This window comes from Orbicella faveolata, unplaced genomic scaffold, assembly GCF_042242905.1.
Source record: "Orbicella faveolata isolate gen_17 unplaced genomic scaffold, um_ofav_v1 contig_35, whole genome shotgun sequence".
NCBI lineage: Eukaryota > Metazoa > Cnidaria > Anthozoa > Scleractinia > Merulinidae > Orbicella > Orbicella faveolata.
In genome coordinates, this window is record NW_028301564.1 from 17,480,559 (window position 1) to 17,501,637 (window position 21,079).

At 39.5% G+C, this 21,079-nt stretch overlaps 1 long non-coding RNA gene and 2 pseudogenes across 1 annotated transcript in view; 2 read left to right on the forward strand and 1 right to left on the reverse strand.

Moving 5' to 3' along the window:
- Nucleotides 1-1,128: 1,128 nt before the first annotated feature.
- On the forward strand, nucleotides 1,129-2,076 carry LOC149103546 (uncharacterized; annotated as a pseudogene).
- A 1,953-nt stretch (nucleotides 2,077-4,029) lies between these two features.
- Nucleotides 4,030-21,079, forward strand: part of LOC149103547 (uncharacterized) — a 58,380-nt gene continuing 41,330 nt past the window's right edge. The window contains exon 1 of the long non-coding RNA XR_016201840.1: nucleotides 4,030-4,233. This is a non-coding gene — a long non-coding RNA (uncharacterized LOC149103547). The remainder of the gene's footprint in view (nucleotides 4,234-21,079) is intronic.
- On the reverse strand, nucleotides 12,061-13,421 carry LOC149103548 (uncharacterized; annotated as a pseudogene).

Consider the following 21,079-nt stretch of genomic DNA (forward strand, 5'->3'; position numbering starts at 1 on the left):
GATCGAAATGCACCAATCACAGCCGACCTTTGTGATATAAATGATACCGTGCAATCAGTCGACCTTATCGCCTGAAGAAGACTAGCAGTAAGCAGTCGAAACGTCGCGATCTACATCTCAAGTGACTACATCGTGAGACAAACGATAATACACTTTATTATCCCAGGCTTATTTAGATGGTTGGTCTGAGAGAGAAGCAGGAATCTCCATGCGATCAATGAGCGCTACTGAATTATCTGAATCAACGAAAAAGACATTTCTGAAGAAAGTTAGAAAACGATTTCGGCGACTTGTTACAATTTGAAGATCTCCCGAACAATAATAAAGTTTTTGCTCTTTCAAAAAAATTTTTCAAATGCTCAACTGGCCAGAGAGATAGTAACTTTATCTCAGCAATTCGACAACAGAGCTGACTCCATGTAAAGTCAAGGAAAATAGTAAGTTGGACTGTACATCTGTAATGTAGTTCTTTCAAATAATACTGAAATGGCATGGCCACCGAAATCTTCTGAACTATGTGAGAATGCAATCAATCTCCCAGCAGAACTAGATGCCTTTCTATATACTCTTCTAACTAGCAACTCAGAAATCCCAACGAAATATCCTCATCGCCACCGGTGCCTTGTTGGCAGCTCTTTTGGGCAAGACATTATATACGGGATAACTGGAGGAAAACCTTCCAAGCAAATGCTGTTACCATGCATAGTAAAAACTTTGCGAACCGCAATGTTGAGCTTACACAGATGTTAAGCCGATGTGGGCATAGGATTGCCTATACGCAAATTGAGGAAATAAACACAGCCGGCTTTGCCTACAAAAAATGGCCTTGACGCCTGATAATGATGTCCCTCTGCCGAAAAATATTCAGGCAACGCTTGCGTGGGATAATATTGATAGAATAGAAGAGACGCTTTATGGCGCAGGAACATCTCATCGAGTAAATGTCATTGCTGTCTAAGTCAGGCATTTTGGTCCCGGAACCTCCTTCCGCCCCCTGGAACTGAGCAAGCTAGGACAAGGAAAAGAAACATTGATCCTCCGGTAATCTCGCTTGTACGTGATATAACGCAGGTGATCGCACGACACGAAGAAGACATGAAATTGATGATGTCCATGCTCGAAGGAAGCTGGATCAATCCCTTTATGGGAGAAAGGCAAGACCTAGTTTGTCTATCTACCGGCAGCCTCGCAACTCCTGAGATAGAGAATGATCTCCATGCTTCCGGCAGAGGCTTTCGGAGAGACGGCTTATCAGACATTTTGTCATGATAGACTTGAGTCTGACCAACGTAAGGTGAAATTCTGCGACAAAATTACGAACCTCAAAGCTTAAACAAGAAGATGAAAGGACAAATAGGGTCAAGCAAGGAAGTAATCATTAAAGCGGATCATGCGCAGTTTGCTCAAATGATCATTGCTGCTGAGAACAGAACGTTGGAGATGAATGATGTACTGAATCACCCTCTCGGACCTCGCCCTTGGGCCCTTGATACGGCTAATGGATTGTTGAGGAGAACCAGCAAATCATGACTTGCTAAGGAGCCAGCCAGAAGAATATGACAGCAGCAGATATGATTCTTCAGCCGTGCGGGCGAATTTTTGACGGAGTGGTAATGGTCCAGGAGATAAGACCAGAAAACATTTGTTGAATTGGCTGACATTATGATGTCCATGGTTTTGCATGAAGGAACAGCCAGCCAACGTATTGACGTGGTCTTCGACGTTTGCAGAAAAAATTCGATCAAAAATTACAAGAGAGTGAAGCGAGGTTCAGAAAGCGGTCATAAAGTCAGAAACTTCAAGGCAGACTACAAGATACATCAATGGCGGACATTCTTGTCTAATTCCAAGAATAAATCACTCCTGACCAAATTTATTTCAGAAAAGTGGCAAAATGAGAGGAACAGAGAGAGGTTCGCTGGAAAGAAAATTTTCGTAACGACCGAGGATTACTTCTATGAACTCTCCTCAATCGGAGTAACAGCAAGGGAAGAGCTAAGGTCGACGCACGAGGAAGCAGGTACCAGAGTGTTTCTCCATGCAGCACATACAGAGCTGTAGTTATTGCGTCTAAGGCGTTTTTTATTATTATTATTATTATTATTATTATTATTATTATTATCGCATGGTTGTGGAGTCTGTAACGCCATTGGACTTTGTTGTAGGATATTCTGTGCCAAACAAGGCAAAGTTGACTCGAACCAGCTACCTCCCTGTGCAGATTGTTTCTGTTGTTTAAGGACGTACTCCTCGAGAGCAAACTACCAATTGCAAGCAGCTATTTGGAGAAGTTTACAGAGCTGCCCTCAAGTCCCTTCACCAGTTGGTCAAGGATGGGTCGACGAGTACTGCAACTTATCCATCAAATAGATGAATGGCAAACCCTCCCCTGCAGAAGTTCCTCTTGAGTTTCTCTCCTGTTTTTGTGCAAGATCATGCAAACTGTCCACGTGCCGACTTGCCTTACAAATGGCCTTAAATGCACCGATATGTGCCGCCTTCGTGACTGCAACAATAGGGAGATTAAGCAACGACGACGACGACGCCGAGGACGACGCCTAGTAAAAAATGAATTTATATTTTACCAGCAAAATTCGCGATTGTCTAGATCTGTTTGGTGCGCCGATGGCGCTAAAAACGCGCTCAAGCTAACTATGCAATGACAGCGTTCAATTCTAAATGGAAATACGAAAAATTAGCCGTCGTCGTCCACGTTCAGTGACGCAGAATTTGGTCATTTCACGTTGTTATTTTGTAGAGGACGGCAAAGAAATGTACAAAGATTTATAACGCACGTGCACAGCCATTGTTCTGGTCATTAAATCTTTTGTTTGGTAACGTTCTCGTTGCCGTTGGCGTCGTGCTTTGCTTAAGGTCTCTAATTGTTTTGCTCATTAAACCTTTTGTTTGGTGACGTTCTCGTTGCCGTTGCCGTTGTGGTTTTCTTAAACTCTCTAATAGTGCTGAGGAGGAGGAGATTCTTGATGAACAATGCTCTGATGACGAGGAGGATCAGGAAAATTAAGGCATTTTAAATATCAATAGAAATAATCCGTTAAGCTAGATCAAGAAGGTAGCGTTGAGGAAATTGTGAAACCATTACTCGTCGTCGTGAATTATGCTTTCTTTTTATGGTAATATATCTCAATTTCTTATAAATTTTTAGGCTTCTTCAACATGAGGGAGCTTTTCAAAAGTTTTTTAATTGCTTAATGAGTGCTTTGAATCAAAAGGGAAAATCCTCTCAAGTTTCAAACACACTTGCCACATTCTTCTTTAGAATGATGGTGTGTTAACAGCGAAGATGGCGGATCCAAAATGGCGGATCCAAGATGGCCGACAAGTAGTAATTGAGAATCACTCTCTTGATAGCAATTGGATCTCACCAAATCATTAGCTGTGAATCACTCATTTTCTCCTGCTTTCGTTTGGTGAAAATTCTGCAAGATCAACGCATTAAAAAAACACTTTTTTTTGTTGAAATTTAAATATTTTTTAGCGTTGCCATGGAAACAAAATCCTTAAAGCTCATATAAAGTTTTAACTAAGTGGTTTAAAACTCAAAGCAGTCATTGCTTTATCCTGATGATTCTGTAGAAATGAGTGACGTCTCTTTGTCACGTGATAAATCCTATTAAGCTACTCATTTAGCATTGCTGTCATACATAATATGAAACTAGATTAATTGCAGTTTTCAAAAATATATGGTAGCATTACTCCCCGTGAGTGGTACCGAAATGTTATTTTTTGTGGTCCTGGCCCATGGACACTAAAACGCAAAGCCGGCGTTTTTAAATTCCTCCGGTCTGGAACGAGTTTGAGTCACTCGCCATCTCCTAAGATCCACCATCTTTGCCTCAGATTTGGTCATTGGGTCCAAGGGAATCTTTTGCCGAATATTAATTCTTTCATTCACGAACTTCCAGGAGTTCCGCGTTAGACGGTGCATGGCCGCCTTCACCCAGTGAAAAAATTAAAGCTAAGATCACAGATTTGAAGCCCCGGCAGCGTCTTTCAAATCTCACAGTAGGGTCTTTAGTTCATGAATATTAATGAATTGTGTGAAATGAATAAATCAATTCCTGAATTTTACTGTTGTCCCAGAGTCCAGTTCACTTTTTGTGAATTTTGATTTTACCTGACGTATCACGTGACACGACGCCGCTTCGCACCTTTGCATTCACATACACACAGCTGAGCGGAATGGATGGAGTAGTTTTGCGCCGTCAAAAGGTAGGAATGCAATTTCCTTTGTAATACTTGAATGGTTACATGAGTAGAAAATTGCGACGGGAAGATGATTACGTGCTGCCAACCTCAACGGCCGACATCGGTTTATGTCGTTTCCCGCCATTTTCGTTCATTTTTTTCGTGAAAGGTATTTTAGTTAACATTTATCTTCAATGTCTACCTTTGTTTTTAACGCGACGTTCTGCATTCATAAGAACCTTCATATTTATTTTGACCATGGGATATTCCAGCAATTAAAACTTGCTTCGCGACCGGCTGCCCGCTTGTCGTGTGCTGCTGCACGCTTCGGGTACATTTCAGCTTGTCACAGGCTTGGCTTCCCTCGAAAGGGAAGTCCTGAGGCGAAACACAAACGTTACAGAATTTGAATCGTCGTGAAAAATCTTAGAATGGTGTTTTAAGGAGCGTATTCTCGTTTGAAACAGTGGCGGCCGCAAGCGGGTCTTTCCTTATGGCGTCAGTCAATTCAAGTAGTGCCCAAAAGCCTGGCATTTGTAGCTTTGTAGACAGTTGTTTGAGTGAGCCCGTGTTTTCACGAGAGATGTTTACCTCGGTTTTGTTTTAGCTTTACTGAAGTGAAATTTTTAATCGTGTAAACACAGTAGCTTAGTAGCAGTGTACAGGCAGGCACAGCTAGAAGAACACCTACCACAAATAGAGAGAAAAAAAAATTATAATTGAGGTCTATGGAGAAGAAAAGCAAATGTTAGAATTTAAAGTGGCCCTGTGTAAGAAAAATTACTGGTAAACATCTACGTAGCCTGAGCTCTGTGGCAGATGCCGTTTCAGGTTTTTTTGCGGGAAGAGACTCAGCGAGACATTAGAATTTTCTTTCCTTTATTCATCTACAAAGCTTTACATTTAAGGTGGCTTACTACATTTTTTTGGAGACTCGATAGCGCACTATGATTGCCTGCTAGATGTCAGTATTAATTGCGCATGCAAAAATGACGCAAGCAACCCTAAGTAGAAACCAAAAACCACCTCAGCCCTTGAAAGGTGTTAAATCACTCCGGTATACGTAGCAATAGTTTCAAACTCTGTTCAAACATATGTTTAAGCCTTGGGCCTAACAAATATGACAGTAAAGCTCAATAAACAACTGGTAAAAGTGCTCTAATTTACTCTTGCTTTCTTGCACGTGATTGAGTATGGCTCAAAAACCTACCGTACAACCCATGATGAAATTTTCACAGTTGATTTGTAGGGGTGAATCATGTTAAGAGCCAAATTTTTAAAAACAATCTGTAAGACCGATTTTGAGCTATTTTTGATTTCACATTTTCTTAGTTTGCAAAAAATCTGTCCTACAGATTTTTATTTTACTTTGCATGAATGTTAAATCAGAGCCAATTGCGTCCATGAAATTTTGAGGGGGTCATATAGGTAGATTTTGAGAAAAATGTGATTTAACCTGCAAGTGCCCAGTCTCTCCTTAGGTACTCGGTCGTTCATTTTGGCCATTTGTTAATGTTTAATTGTTCAAGTTTCACATAGAATGGTAAAAGACTTCAGCAAACAGTAAATAAAGAAAGGAAAAACATCTTGCAACATTTTTCAAAAGAGTTAGAAGTTGACTATTATAATCCATCAAAACTGTAGTAAGGAACCTTAAGACATTTAAGGAGAGTTTGGCTCGACAACACCACAAGCAAATTGACAACGACCTGCGTTCGGCATTGGAGTAAAGTCAAATTTTATAATTTTCCAATGTTTCTGAGCAACATTACAGCACTGGCTTTCCGAGGGGGGGGGGGGGGGGTTTAACGATTTCAAAATTAGAAAGGCATCGGGGGTAGTGCATTTTCCTCTTGGGCAAGTAACTTTCTCTCCTCACTTGCCCTAAGGGGAAGAGCCCAGGCAAGCCGTTTGACGTCTAAATTTTTGCTAATAATTTTGAAATGAGTAAATTTTAGGCACGTAGGTAAGATAGAAGTGTTTACATGAAGCTTGGCAGAAATGACAAATTATAGCATTGTTTTGCTGATTGTATGATGCTTGTTCACGGTTCAGAAATGGTTGTCTAGCACTCAATCAAAATCTGCCCTGATCAAATTCTTTCCACCACTAAAAATAGCCATGTTTATTTCTTAAAATTTCAGCAGTTTTTTTGCTTTTTTTGCAAGCATTGACCAGTTTCATTGTATAAAACCAAAATAATTGGATCACAGTCGTAGAAGCTGTGTTGATCTTTGGCAAATTAACATACAAGTTTTCTGATAGAAATATAAGCTTACTTAGGGTGCTGCCACTTGAAATAAAATGTATTATTAATACTATTGATCAGAAATTGATTAGCAAGTCATCAACAAATGTTTCAGTGTTCCTGGATTTTGATGGAAAAGAGTTTTTCATTCAAACAAAGATGTTTTCACTCGATTGAAACTATTTTTCAGCCACCCAAATGGAAAAAATGTTCACTCATTGGCTTTACAAATTTGACACCGGGCCTGTTTCAAAAGTGAAAAGGAGAAGCCAAATTGTTTTTTATTATACTTGTTCTTTATTTTACATGCTTCTCGTCAAAATGACATCGGAGTTGGGCAAGATATAGTTTAACTTTCAAGCAGTTGAACATAGTCTAGTTTGACATTTTAAATATTGCTTGAAGGATTTGTTATCCAAAGGGATATGTATCCAAAAAATTCCGGTTTCTGGCAGCTGGGTCTGGTGGTCAAGTGGAGATGACTCTTGCACAGCAATCTATCGCCCTGGGTTCGACTGCTCTTATGGTGACATTTTTTTACCTTAAAAAACAAGTAGAGAATGCGATTTCATACTTCATGTGTGAAAAATAAAGAAGTCTTGCACGAGAAAACCTCCAGGAGGTCGATGTTAGATTACATCAACCCCCTACCAGGGGCTTACTCACCAGAAGCTGGCAGCCATGTTGAATTATTACTTCGTTCTTGTATTTTCGCTAGAAAAGTAACTGTAGTGACAGGTATCGGGTTTCTGTTATTTGACGAAACATTCACCAACTTACTGAAGTTGGTGCAACTAACAGAAACCCAACACCTGTTTCTACAGTGAGTATACCTTACGTTAAGGGCACTTCTGAGACCATCTCGTGGATCCTACAGCCCTACAACATCCTTGTAACCCACAAACCTACTACTACATACTGACCAATGTTAATGACAGAGACAAACCCAACAACAGACAGGGAGCAGTTTACAAGATCAAATGCTCTGACTGCCAGGGTTGTCATGTCGGTGAGACTGGCAGGAACCTGAATGCAAGGCTGACTGAACACAAACGAGTTACGAGAAATGGTGATGCCAACAATAGCATAGTTGTACATCATCAACTGACAAACCACAGCATTGACTGGGACTCTGCTCAATGCTTAATCTACAGTAAAACTATTTTCAACGACTGACTCTTGAAAGCTGGTACACTAACTTAGAACAAATGCCTCTAACAGATGTCAACAACTACCAGCAACTTACAAATGAGTTATCCATGACATAAACGAAACTGACAAACAGACCTTAAATACACCAACGTAATTTGACTAACAATAGACGGACCTCATCAGACCGACTTGATTTGACTAGCAATAGACAGATTGAACAACCTTCCAAGTTGCAACCATTTTAGTCGCCATGGCAACTAGAATTTTGGAGCTGGTGACTAACTTGAAACAGAGGTCGCAAGCCCAGCAACTAAAATTGAGAGCTTGCGTGGACTGTTGCCTAGAGGGAAAAAAACTGCTTTGAGGGTTATGAATTCACTTTTAAAAATTAGTTCTTCTGCCATTTAAAGTCACTGAAATTGATACAGTTGAACCTCTCTAATACGAACACTGAAGGGACAGAGCGAAGTGTCTGTATTAGAGAGGTGTCCTGATCGGAGAGGTGTCTGTATGGAGAGGTTTGACTGTGCTAAAATAAAATAGTGATACATTTTATTGTAAGACCCCATTATAGAAAACAAATTTGCAATGTGTCATTAAGCTTCGTATGCGACAAACTTCCTTCTACTTGACTGGACTTTGGACTGTGATAATTTCTTTGAGCATGAAACAATGCACGTGTACATGTGTACAGTTTCTGCACCTTTGATACATTGATGGCGAGTTTGGGTTTGTACTGTGAAACTGGAAAAAGTTTGCAATAAATTGTACAGCACCTTCGCAGCATTTTCCCGCCAAACACTATTTTTAACCGTGGAAAGAAATTTGATCGGGTAGATTTTGATCTTGTGCTAGGTAACCACTTCTGGACTGCGAATGTGCACCATGCAATTAACAAAACAACGTCTCAACACTTGATTATTCCTTTGAATATCCACTGCCCATATAGTTTGGTCTGTCTCCCTGTGTTTGCACTTTATTTGCTTGTCCCTTTCATTCCCTTGGTCTTATTTTGTTTTGCACATAAAAGGCAGGGGAATAACTGTAAAACCGCAAGGTTCATTTATTCCCCTGGCTCGACTTTAAACGCATATCTTTTCCCTAAGTTATTGTAATTTTCTTTGCAAATGCATATCAAGTGTCAAGAGTAAATAAAGTGTTGTTTTTGTTGTTTCACTTTATTCAAGTGAAAACAAACGTACATTTCTTGGTCTTAATGCTTTACTGGATAACCAGCAAGTTTTTACAACAACTTTGATGGACAATTGCCATGTCTTAGTTAATGCAGAACTACATAACTAGCTTAAGACTATCACAGCATTCATTGCGGAACTGCCAATTGCAATACTTCAAATGCTATGTCTTGTTGTTTACAAATGACACAGAGACCATTATATCCAGTAACAGTTCTTGGACTGTGCAGCCCACATCACATAATTATCTCTAATAAATCGGCATGGCTGAATAGTTCTGGCGGACCCAAGTTCAACTCCTTGGACAAGCTTTTAAATAGCAAACTGGTCTGCTTTCTGTCAGTTGGGGTTTTTAATATTGTTATGTTTGATTTGAATCATTTGTTAGTGACATTGAGTTACTCAGACCACTAGTCTTTATGCTTTACAAACAAACCAAGGGTAAATAAAGGTTATTTATTAACTTTAATTGAAAAATTAAATGAGACTTACCTGTAAGTTGAAGTTTGATTAAGACTCTATGAGTCAACCGTAAGAAGTTGACCATATTTTGACAATTGCAAACCAGAGTTTTAATCACACCTTATGTTTATGAAACAACCTGGTCATAAACATGAATAACGTTTTGAAACAGTCACTCTGTTAACAACTGGGGTTAAATCAAGTACCAAGTGTACTTAATGACTGTTTTTACAAAGCAGTAAGCAGCTGTTGTCCAAAGTTATCTGCTGGTTTGGAAATTGCTTTGTTCTAATATTTCATGAAGGTATTTTCAGAGGACCACCCAGCACTGTCCATGATAGTGGTCATCGAGAGTTCTGAGCTCTTGCTGCTGAAGTTGAGGCAGCTCTCCTACTGTGGGCACCAAAGGTGGATGTATCTATACCAGCAAGCTTTAATTCATGCTTCAACCATCTACTAACAGTGTCCTTGGAAACTGGCCTGTGTGGTTTCTGATAACTAACAAGTAGCTTTTGATGATCATGCCTCATCTCTTTGGTCCTCTCCAGGTATTCAGAGAGATACCTCACTACACAGATTCGAGGATCTTCATCAAACGACAGATATTCTAGCTTAGTACATTCTTTACCAGACTTGGTGGTTTTTAATAAATCATTTACAATAAACATAACCTTGTTATTAGAGACTTTCATGTTCCTTGTAGTTACCACATGTATGGTCTGACAGCGTTGGCCTGACAATATGGTCATCAATGTGACTATTTTAAATGACAACAATTTTAAAGATAAAGTTTCTGCAGGATGTAAAATTTTTAAATGTTCAAGAACTTTATTCACATCCCAAACTTCTTTGTATAAAGTTAGAGCTGGTCTTGTTGTAAATGTTCCTTTAAGAAAACGAGAAACAAGTGGATGATTACCAAAGGACTGATTACCCTGTAAGACATTGACACTGGCCAATGCACTCCTTGAAGTGTTTAACGCACTGTAACTGAGGCCTTTGTGGTAAAGCTCGGCAAGAAAGTTGAGTCCACTTGCTACAGGAGGTGAAATTGGATTAATTTTCCATTTACGACAGTATTCCATCCATTTCTTAATGTAGGAGCTATATTGGACTCTGATGCTTGTGCGCCAGGACTGCATGATAATGTCGGAAGCTGATGATGGAATTCCTTGACTCTGCAAATTTTCCTGGACGAGTGGCAAAGGACCAGGGACATCCGAAGGTGCAGTGGGTGTACAGCACTGGGATCCTGAGGAAGGTACAGTGTGTCCTTTCGGTTCAGCAGCACCAAGTGGTGGTTGTATCAGCATCCTTGTTAGTGGTGGGCACCATGTTTGAGTGGGCCAATAGGGTACAATTAGCAGCCCTGTTGCTTGATCTTGTTGTATCTTCTGAAGGGTTCTCGTAATCACACTAAATGGGGGAAAAGCATAAAAAACATTTTGTGACCACTGTACAGTAAAAGCATCCACAGCTACAGAACCTGGGTCAGGCTCGTAAGATACATATTGGCTTAAGTCTATAATTGATTCTGGAGGAAATTGGTCAATATCTGGTTTCACTGACACTCTGCGATACCCTTGTCATACAACTCTTGATTAATGGTCCACTCAATTTCTCTACGATGTTGTCTGGATTCTCTGTCAGCAACTATGTTGGTTTTTCCTGGAATATGGGCTAAAGTCAGCCATATTCCTCTGAGAATACATCAAGACCATATCTCCTTGTTAAGCTCATTAAGTTTCCAGGAGTGACTAGTACCCATGTTGTTAAGGACTGTGACTACTGTCATATTGTCCACCATGAGTTTCAAATGCTGATGTCTGATTTTTTTCCTCAAGACATTGTAAGTTGAGGCATCAGTGTATAAGATTGCATGAGGCTCCCCATGATCAATGACATAAAGTGATAAGGGAATATTATTTATCCACCAGTTTATATCATCGAGAACAGGGGATGTTAATTCCATGGTACCCTCAAAGTCGCTACATTGGGATAGGGCTTTGGTTTTCTCCATGTCAAGTCTGCGGTAATACAGGGGCCCATACATGATCCCAGGGAAGCTGGAGGTCATAAGCCCCCAACAACTGTGCAATAAGTCTAATTGTTGGCCTCTGAACCTTGATAATATGGAGGCAGGCATTTTTCCGTTTGAGTTGTTTTTGTTGTGTGAGGCTAACTGTCATATTCCTAGAGTCTAGGATAAATCCCAGAAAAGTAATGGTTTGGGTAGGGAGGAAGACTGACTTTTCTAGGTGTATTATGGAACCCAGTGAATCAAATAATTTGATAGTATTTCCAACATTGGCCAGGCAGTCCTGGTATTCATCGCCTTGCAGATAAGAGTTGTCAATGTAACCAGAAGAAAGGTGTCCTTTCTGTCTAAGGTAACAGTAAACAGGCTTGAGCAGTTTAGTGAACTTTCTTGGGCACAATGCTAGGCCACTAGGGAAACATGTAAATTTGTACAGTTTTCCTTGCCATTCAAATTTAAGGTATTTCTGGTCAGTTACAGCCATGAGCACTGAATAATATGATATCAGTGGAGGTCATATAACAATTAGGTTTTATCATTCAAATCACCGTCCAGAGGGTGACCATTTTAAAGTGTCCATATTTTACTGACCTACATTGTATTAAGTAGTTTTAAATTTAGAATCATGCGATGAGTGCCATCAGGTTTTGGTCTGAGGAATACAGTAGATATAAATTGCCCTGGTTCATTTCTAGTAGGTATGATAATCTCTTTCTGAAGTAATTTGGTAATTTCAGACTGAATAACAGTGCTTTCATCTACACAATGAATTTCTTTTGTGCTGGGACCCTGTCTTGATAAGGGGTGGTAGGAAATTCAATAAACTGGCCTTTCACAGTGGCTAGGACCTCAGGGTCTGAGGTTAAGTCTGTCCATTTCAGATAAAATTTTCTTATGCTGCCAGCCTTGAAGCACTGAATCCTAAACAACAATAATTGTTTAACGTACACAACATTAGACTCAAACTTGCTCACCTGCAGGGTTTCGATGTTGGTCAGCTCATTAACAGTTGTATTTAGCTCTTGCCCCCCTTTTTTCTTGTAGAAGGGGGGGTTTAAGTTTTTTGACTTGTGTCCACGATTTCGCCATTGGTTTTGGGAATGAAAGGACCTTTTGTAGTATTGGTTGGAGGATCTGTGCCATCTGCTGCCACTAAGGCTGCCTTTGTAGTCAGCCTGTGGATGCTTGTGAGATTTTATTGGACGCTTTGTTTTTGTTGAGCTGCTGTTGAAGGTCACTCCCAAAGAGCAACCAGGTAACAGGGACGTTTGGGGAGCAAAGTGCAGCATATTCTTTCTTGAGGCTGGGTCTTATCACCTCGCGCCTTTTCAGTGATGATTCATATTGTGTGGGGCCTAACAAAGCCAGAGCATGTGTGTGAAAACCCATTTCATCAAGGTTAATTTTGTTTGCATCCTTTTTGCAGGCCTTGAGCAAATTGTCAGTGCACTTTGCAATAATTGTGCCCACCTTGGAAACGTTCTGAGTATTGGCTAATCTGAGGTCCACTCATTTGGCTGCATGGCTCATGTTTGCCCATATTTCAGGGTTCACTTGTGGGGCAACTAGACTACCAAGGTTCCCAGGTCGGGAATGTTTCTTAATTTCTCAGAGAGTTTATCTGAGTTTCATTTCTCGCATCATCTCTTATTAATGAGTTTGGCAAGCTTGTCTGATACATCTTGGTCAGTTTGCTCGTCTGCATTGAGATCATTTGTAATTGTGTCAATCAGATCATCTTTTGAGTCCTGAGTCGGGCAACTCTTCTCTTCTTCAAGTACCTCAACAATTTGGAAGTGTCCTTATTTTAATCGGTGTCTATGTCAGACAATTCATTAATTCTTGGCCTTTTTGAATGTCTCTGGCCATCAGCAAACTGTTCAAGGGTTTTCTGCATGGTGCTCATCGACTTAGTTACTGACAACGTGTTGTCATTCAGCTGTAGAAGTGTCGCTCCCGGTGTGTCATTGATTTTCTCTGAAGCAGCAGGTTTTGTCCTTGGGGAATGGTTGATTTCATCATCGTCCCCAAGGAGTTTATCTTCTTCATCGTAGCCTAACTCCACCAAGTTTCCAATGTTTTTCTGACCATCGTTCTCATGGGAGTGTTTTCCCACCATTTCTCAAGATGATGTCGACTCGAATTTAGCGTAAATGTCTGAGTTCTTCTGGATCCTCACTGAATCTGGCAGGTCCCAGTTTAGTAGGAATTTTTTAGTACTTAACAGCTCCACTATATCTTGTAATATTTAAGGGATTAATTCTTCTAAACAAGTGAAAGTGGTCGACGTAACTCCAAACGCTTTGAAGGTTAGGAAGCAACTGAATACAGAGGTGCGCACGCATATCTCACATGATTTCCTTGTGACATACACTGGTGATGAAATAGAATTACATATATGACGGTAACCTGGTTAACTGATGTCTGTTCTTTTGATTTCCATATTGTGTACCACAATTACAGCTAACACTTCACTGTTTTTGAGTTACCTCTTTGGTGTCTTTTTACTGGGTTAAGAGGACCACCTGCACGACTTTCCTTACTCATAGATGGGCATGTATATTCAGAGTACCATTTGTGGTCGTCTTGCTTTGAGATAGGGCAGATGATGGCAAGTTGTTTCTGATTTAGTAATAATAAATTATTTCTAGTGCATTACATCAGTAAAATCTAAATGCTCTTACAAAAATGAAAATAATTTAGGATCCAGTGAAACCTTTACAATAATTAATGATGTAAAAACTAAACAAGGAACTAGATTGACATGCTTAAAGATTAGATAAAAAAAGTTTTAAGTCTGTTTTTAAAAATATCAGTGGACAGGGTGCTCCTTACATCTAATGGAGGTTCATTCCAAACCGTGGGTGCACCATAATTCTTTGTCCTAAACACTGGCCTGATTTGCACAGATCTTTTCCCAGATGACTTAAGCAGCATATTTAAAGTGACATCCATATTGCTGTGGAATTTCTTTAGTAATAGAAAGGTAGACCATGTAGAGGGATTTCTAGAAGGTGTCTTAAGCAGCATACTTAGAGTAGCATCCATTGTTGACTGAGCTTGTGCATACCTTAACATGTTGTATGGAGCATGTAGGTATGGAACATACAGTCATGTACAAACGTAAATGTACATTACTGTGCTTTGTAATGTCTTGACTTAGCAGGTACAATGGAGAGCTATTTACAGTGCTATCAGTGTCTTGGCAATGCATCAAGAGTCCATTGAGATCATTTGGTGCGGAAAACATCAAAATTCAGACATATGTCACTTTAACAGCAGTCTAACAAAAGAGGAAAAGAAATACAAAGTTAACAAATGTCAGTAGATCGACTCCTTCACCAAAACAAAATAGCTCTGGTCTCATAGGAACCTTTGTTTAGAAAAGTTTTGTCTTGGTATGCATTCAGTGATCAAGTGTTCTACTACTATTGCACAAGGCTGTCAAGTATGTGGGATCGTGTGCCGCAGAAATGCTGTAATGATACCAGAATCCATCATCTGTTAAAGGATCAATGTTTTTAAAGAGCCATGTTGTCTCTTCATCCATGAGATGAAACTGGTTTTGTGGAACATATGACTCTATCTGAGCTGTCTTCACAGGGGACCTCATAGTTGATACCATAACTACATGGTGCAAGGGGAGAGCCATTTCCAACAGTCCTGATTCCATAGTAGTTCCACTGCACTGTAAACTCTTCTAGTGACATGGCTATTTGAGGCTGGAACTCATAATGGAGGATAAACGTATTCCATTCACTGGTACCATCCAAGATCCCGTAGTGTTATGTGCTTGAATATAGCTGAATAGTGGCTGGTAACAAGTTGATTCTCCACAGCTTTTCATTCAAGAATTGGGAGGGCTCCTACCTGTTAGGAAACTTTCCCTACTGGTTCCAGGATTTGAAATCATTAACCTGGCTACATCAAAATTCTCTACTCATTTTCACCTCTCTCTCTATTTGGAAGGTGATACTTCCTTACTCGTTACTGAAAATATTGCAGGGCAGTGGTTGCGAGATTATTGGTGGCAAAGTTTAGATAGTGAATAATTCACACTCACATAATAGTCACGCTGTGCCTTAATGAGGATAAGTTATGGGCCAAAAATTTTGCCTAAGGCGCAGAGTAAGCTGAGAGTTTTGGGTTAAAATTTCCAGCGTTGCTGAAAGGGAGGTGTGAGGGGAAAAAACTGGATGAACTGAAACTAAGAGTGGACTTGTGAAAAGAGGGCAAAACAGGCCAAGCAGGGCATATAAAAAGCCTTATCAGGACCTCTAGGGACTTGTAGGGCCAATAGAATTTAGGCAAGCCAAAAACACGTGATTCAAAGAAGTGACAAAAAGCACATTGAGGCTTTTCCCTGAGTGAGAATAGGTTATTGTCCTCCTTTAGCCACTAGCACCCAAGAATAACAAACCTCCATGCGATTAATTTTTTTATTACCATCAATGTGCCACAGACAATTTGGTGCATGCACATTACATACTCGCCTTTGAATCGCTGGGCTCCTAAGGGCTACTCTACCCACAGGATTTATGACTTGAAGCCCTTCTCTAATCCTCCAATGCTGAATTTGTATGCTGTTGCCTTGAATTTAAAGGAGACACCTCCTTGGATTGTGGGATTGTGTTAATCTGGTGATAGCATTCTCTGGATCAGACAGGGTTGTTCATACTAAGTAGGAGCAACCCTATGTATATTCAGTATGAACAACACTATGTCAGAGGAGGACAGGACACTTCTATGAGTCCAGGTCAAACTTGAATTTAGTCCACTGCTTTTCAAGCCTTGTTTTCATTAATTCTTTCTCTTTCCCTTCTTTCTTCGAGGTTTGATCTTTGTTCTCATTTTCTTGGAACTCAGGTGAATTTGGTTTTGGCAAAGCTACTGAACTGAAAATAGAGAAGGATGTCAGCACTGACAAGTGCCCTTGAGAGTGTGTTCCACTTCTGCGATCTAGTTTACACAATTCACTGTATCTACATAAGCAAGAGCCTACCTGTGGCAGATGGAGTGTAAGTTCAACATCACTGCTACACCACTGTGTTACCTACATAGCCATGACACTGGTGTTTCTTTTACTTGAAAGTGTGAAATATTGCGGAATGATGATTTGGTTGTAATTTTGGGTTTTAATGGTTAGGGTTTAGTGCTTGTCGGTGTACCGCAGATGCCAGAAATGGGTTGAGAAAGATGTTGATTTATTTGTGACGAGTGAGACTACAAGGAATACTTGCATGAATAATGAACGATATATGAAGTGAGTCTGGATGCCTCCCAAGAATGACAGTATAAGAGATATGTCCCACCTTTGTGGGACAAGTTTGAGTAGAATTGGTACATGGTTTTACCTTTTTAATAATAAATAAAGTATTAGTGGGTTGGTTTGGAATTAACTTACTCTAGAGATCACGCTTATAGCCTTGCCATTGCTATGACTCCAAAAAGTGAGTTTTCATCAAGTGACAAGAAATGACTTTGATTTATGCCCGCAATCATATTTTATAATCAGACGTGCTCTTTGTTATAGTAAATGAAATTAAATGACTAAAAATGATAACTGATAAAAAACATATCAGGAATACCGCGAAAATAAGAGTTTAGTAGTGGAGGGAAGGGAAAGGAAGCTTAAGACTGAAGGCATGAACTTGAAGGAACAGAACAAGTCCAGAGTACCTAGAATTGATGTGAAAAAAATCTAAGTATATAATTCAATAAAGAAGAATGTAAAGTATTCTCTTATTGATCATCCAACGTTGGAGAAGCTCTGACCAAGAGCTGCTACATGTATACCATACACACTGGCACACAAGATTTTTGACTTCTAAGTCAAAACATCCAAAATTTGTTTCCAGAATTGGCTTAGTGACCACCTCTGAGCTTGTTCCACTAGGGCTATCAAGGCACTGATTTTTGTCTGGCCTTAATCTGGGCAAAGTTATTGTATGGAAATAATCAACTGCTCTAAAACGATAATATCAGTACATCAGCATCTCATCTGCAAGAATTCCAAAACTCTTTGCTGTTTGCGGTGAAATAAAAGTTTTTGTTTGTTTTTCTTTTGAAGGATTATTTCTTTAATAGAGTCTCCAAGATTGAGAAAGATTTCTCAAATTAATTGTATTGATCTGCGCTGAAAGTACTTGAGTTTGCTTAGTCACAAGAAGTTAATCTCAGACTTGGAATATTTTCTTTTGCTATGACCAATAATTGGTAGTGGTCTTCTCTAGCATGCTTTCATTTACCTCATTCCTTAGTTTATGTGTTTGAAGTGTTGAGATGGGCTGCATCATTTCAAGTTTTATGGCATCTTTGTGCTGTGAATTTGTAAGATGATCTTGGACTGCGTTACAATGTAGTTGTACTGAAGGTGATAATAAAATTATGTTCCACACATTGGATTTGGTATGGGTGCCTTTAAGACAGTGCTTTCAACAGAGAAGGGGAAACATCTCCTTGTTTCTCTTTTCATAAACTCTCCATGACAGTCCAGTGGTTTAATTGAAGCGGAGATCTGTAGATAGCCAGCTGTGAGAGAATTTGGCCTTTCCTGCTTGAAGAATGTTTTTTGGAAAGACTGAACAACAGTCATTTGGTTTACAAAAGCAGTTATTGGGTACAACTGAGCAGTCAATAATAGTCACTTTGTTTCTTGCAGAAGTGACCTCCTTGCTGTAGAGATCTGGTTATGGTGCCTTCTAGTTTTTCAGCTTGGACTTAACCTTGAATTGATTACCAGCACTGTTTTTCAGCATGGTATTCCAAACATTCACGCCAACCCAAAAAAGCAGTAGCATTGTTTACAGTTCCATTGCTTAACAAATGTCACTGTTATGTTAAAAACCATCAGTGTTATGCTCCATTATAATTAACATCAAAATAAATAAAGTAAGTAGTCCACATATGTTCATTAAAAGTATGATCCTGGGAGTTTACAAGGTCTTTCAAACCTTTTCCTGGTGAATTTTCCACAGAAAGACCACAAGCTCATTTCTGAAGTGCAGTGGCTTTCTGCAAGGCCTCTTCATTGGTTCTTTCTTTTTGATCTGGATTTCTTCAGATGCATGTTTTGTTGACCCTATATGAACTTCTGTGATCAGTTTTTTAGACCGATCTCTTCACGGCAAGCATTGTAAAAATGACCACAAGCTCATCTCTGCAGTGCAGTGGATTTCTTCAAGGTCTCTTTTCACTGCTTCTTTCTTTTTGATGCAGATTTCTCCAGATCCATATTTTGTTGACTCTGTAGAAACTACTATGATTAGTTTTGTAGACTGATTGGAATATGAAACGAGACTTACTGGAAGTTGAAGTTTGATTGAGATTCCATCATATGACAGTTTGTAAGGGATCACATGAGATAGCACAGCGCTTGCACAAGTCATTCTTAAAAGTCATGCAATGGCTGCATCAGTAGTACTTCATTCAGAGGTACAAAGTACATGAAAATGTTAACACCCACAAATCAACAACCAGAAAGGTTGGGTAACTCAGTGACACAAATAGTAATATATTTGAGTGTAGGTTGACACGATTCAAAGACACCTTTCATAAAACATGCTACAATCTGATTACTGCCAAAGGTTTCTCCACATCCATTATAATGAGTGTAGACAAAGCAGACCATGCAGTATTGAGGGTAGAATAACTGAGCTGTTGGTTAAATAGCTGCATGAGAAATTAGAGAGTTTCGCATAACTGTGGGAAATAACTGCCAATCTTCCTCTCACTACAAAATGCCAACCATTTAGTGAGGTATGCGGCATATTGTTTTTTAGAGCCTCTCCTCCAAGATGGTATGATAACTTCAGTAAGTTTTTGTGAAAGTTGGTAGTGTGTGAAGGATTCCCTGACACAGATCATGCCAGCAGGTGGAGTTTTCTGTGTGGGGGTGGTGTGGCTTGCTTTTGGATGGGGGTGCCTTAGAAGTTCTGGGTGGGGACACAGAATCCAAGGCAGGCTGTAGAGATGTTGTAGAAGTGGGAGGCACGTCTAGGTTGGCCAAAAGTGGCACAATCAGTACACTCTGCTCATTCTTCGCTGATTTTTTAGGCATCTTGGAAGAAGGCTACAAGGTGGAAAGGTATTGAATTGAAGAGTAAAGACTACTCCAGTTCATAGTGAAAGCATCTACATGTGCACTGTTTGGGTCTCTGTGCCATGGACAATAACTACTGATCTGATAATTGAATTGGCTTGCAAAGGGATTGAAATCGTGGTGGCATGACAGAATATCATTAAAGGATTGTTTGTTTGTTTCTTTAGATACTCATATATGATTTGCCTACTGTAGAATTGGCAAGGCCAATCCCCTGGCTGAAAAACAAGAAATGTCTTCATGTAGGCAGCTAAACCAGTGCTCATTACCACATCATTTGCAGCATGAAAGGCTGCCTTTGACTTCAGCCTGATCTCTTTAAATCTAACAGATGTAAATCATCCATTTTCCACATTCTTCAAACATTGTCATTGTTGCAGTATTGATAAATCTTGATTCTCTGTCTCCCAAGTTCAGAATTAAATCAAAGGCTCCTTCGAGCTACCTCATGGTATGTGGTAATTATTCTATGAAGTACTGTCCTTTGCCTCTTTTGGAACTAAGAAGTGTTGCATTTGTAAGGTGTTAAGTTGAAAAGTGCATCATGTTAATAAGCAGCCATTAGTTGAGCATGTTTATAGAAATAAGGTCTTCATCTAATATATATAACATTTTGACAGGAAACACTGGTAATCCTTTTAGTGTCTTTTTCTCTGTCTGGATTATGAACATCAGCAGTGCAAATACTGTTTTGACAATTTGTGAAGATTTCATTAGTTTACACATCAGCACTGGATGTGTTAGGGTTTTGAACAAACTCACCCCACTCTTCATGGGTTGCGAAGTTATGCCATCTAGCCATGCATTTTGCACTTTTATGCCTTCAGTTTTAAATACTGTAATTCACTAGTGTCTACAAGATATTTGGCTGCATCTAATACTTTCTTAGGTCTGACAATCTGAAACTGATAGTGATGCTTGTAACCAAGTCGCCTTTTAAGTTTTATTGGAATGGTCTGTGATTTGCTTATTGGCCTTGGGAGACAATGAACAGTCGAATTTACATAACTTGGCACATTGACAATGTTTCCATGAATAGACAATTGACCAACCCTAGATAGTTCACGGAGTTGTATAAAAGGTATACGAGGTGATATTAGTCACTCTTCTAGTGATGTGAAATTCAATACATTAGGCTTACAAGGAAAACCCATCTTATTGGCTTTAGAACAGATGGGTAACCTGCCTTGTTTTAGACCTTTTGTATTGCAAGTTAGACAATTGCCTTTTCAGACTTTTTTTATACTTTTTTTTTATTGCAAGTCCTGCAGATCCATTCAGTGTCATTGACACTTTAAAAACCAATAAGACAGGACTCAACAATGTCTAGTGAACATGCCCTATATTTGTTGGGATCACATTTCACCACAGAGCACTTGAACCACAATTGGTCACAACAAGTGCATACATATTCTGGGCCACATGCAATGTTTTTTGTAAAACAAATTTATCATAGAAATTGCATCGTACTTGTTTTCTTGTGGCTGCAACTCATGACTGCTACATGTGATACAACTGCCAGAACCTCAGCCTTTTGTCTTTTTCTTACCAACTGTTTGGTTATTTGATTTATGTGCTATGGGTTATCTGATTTTCGTTTTCTGAGGGAGTGCTGCTCAATTTCTCTGACATGTTCTGGGTTCAATTTTGTTCTTTTAGCAGCCTGGTGTTTCTTG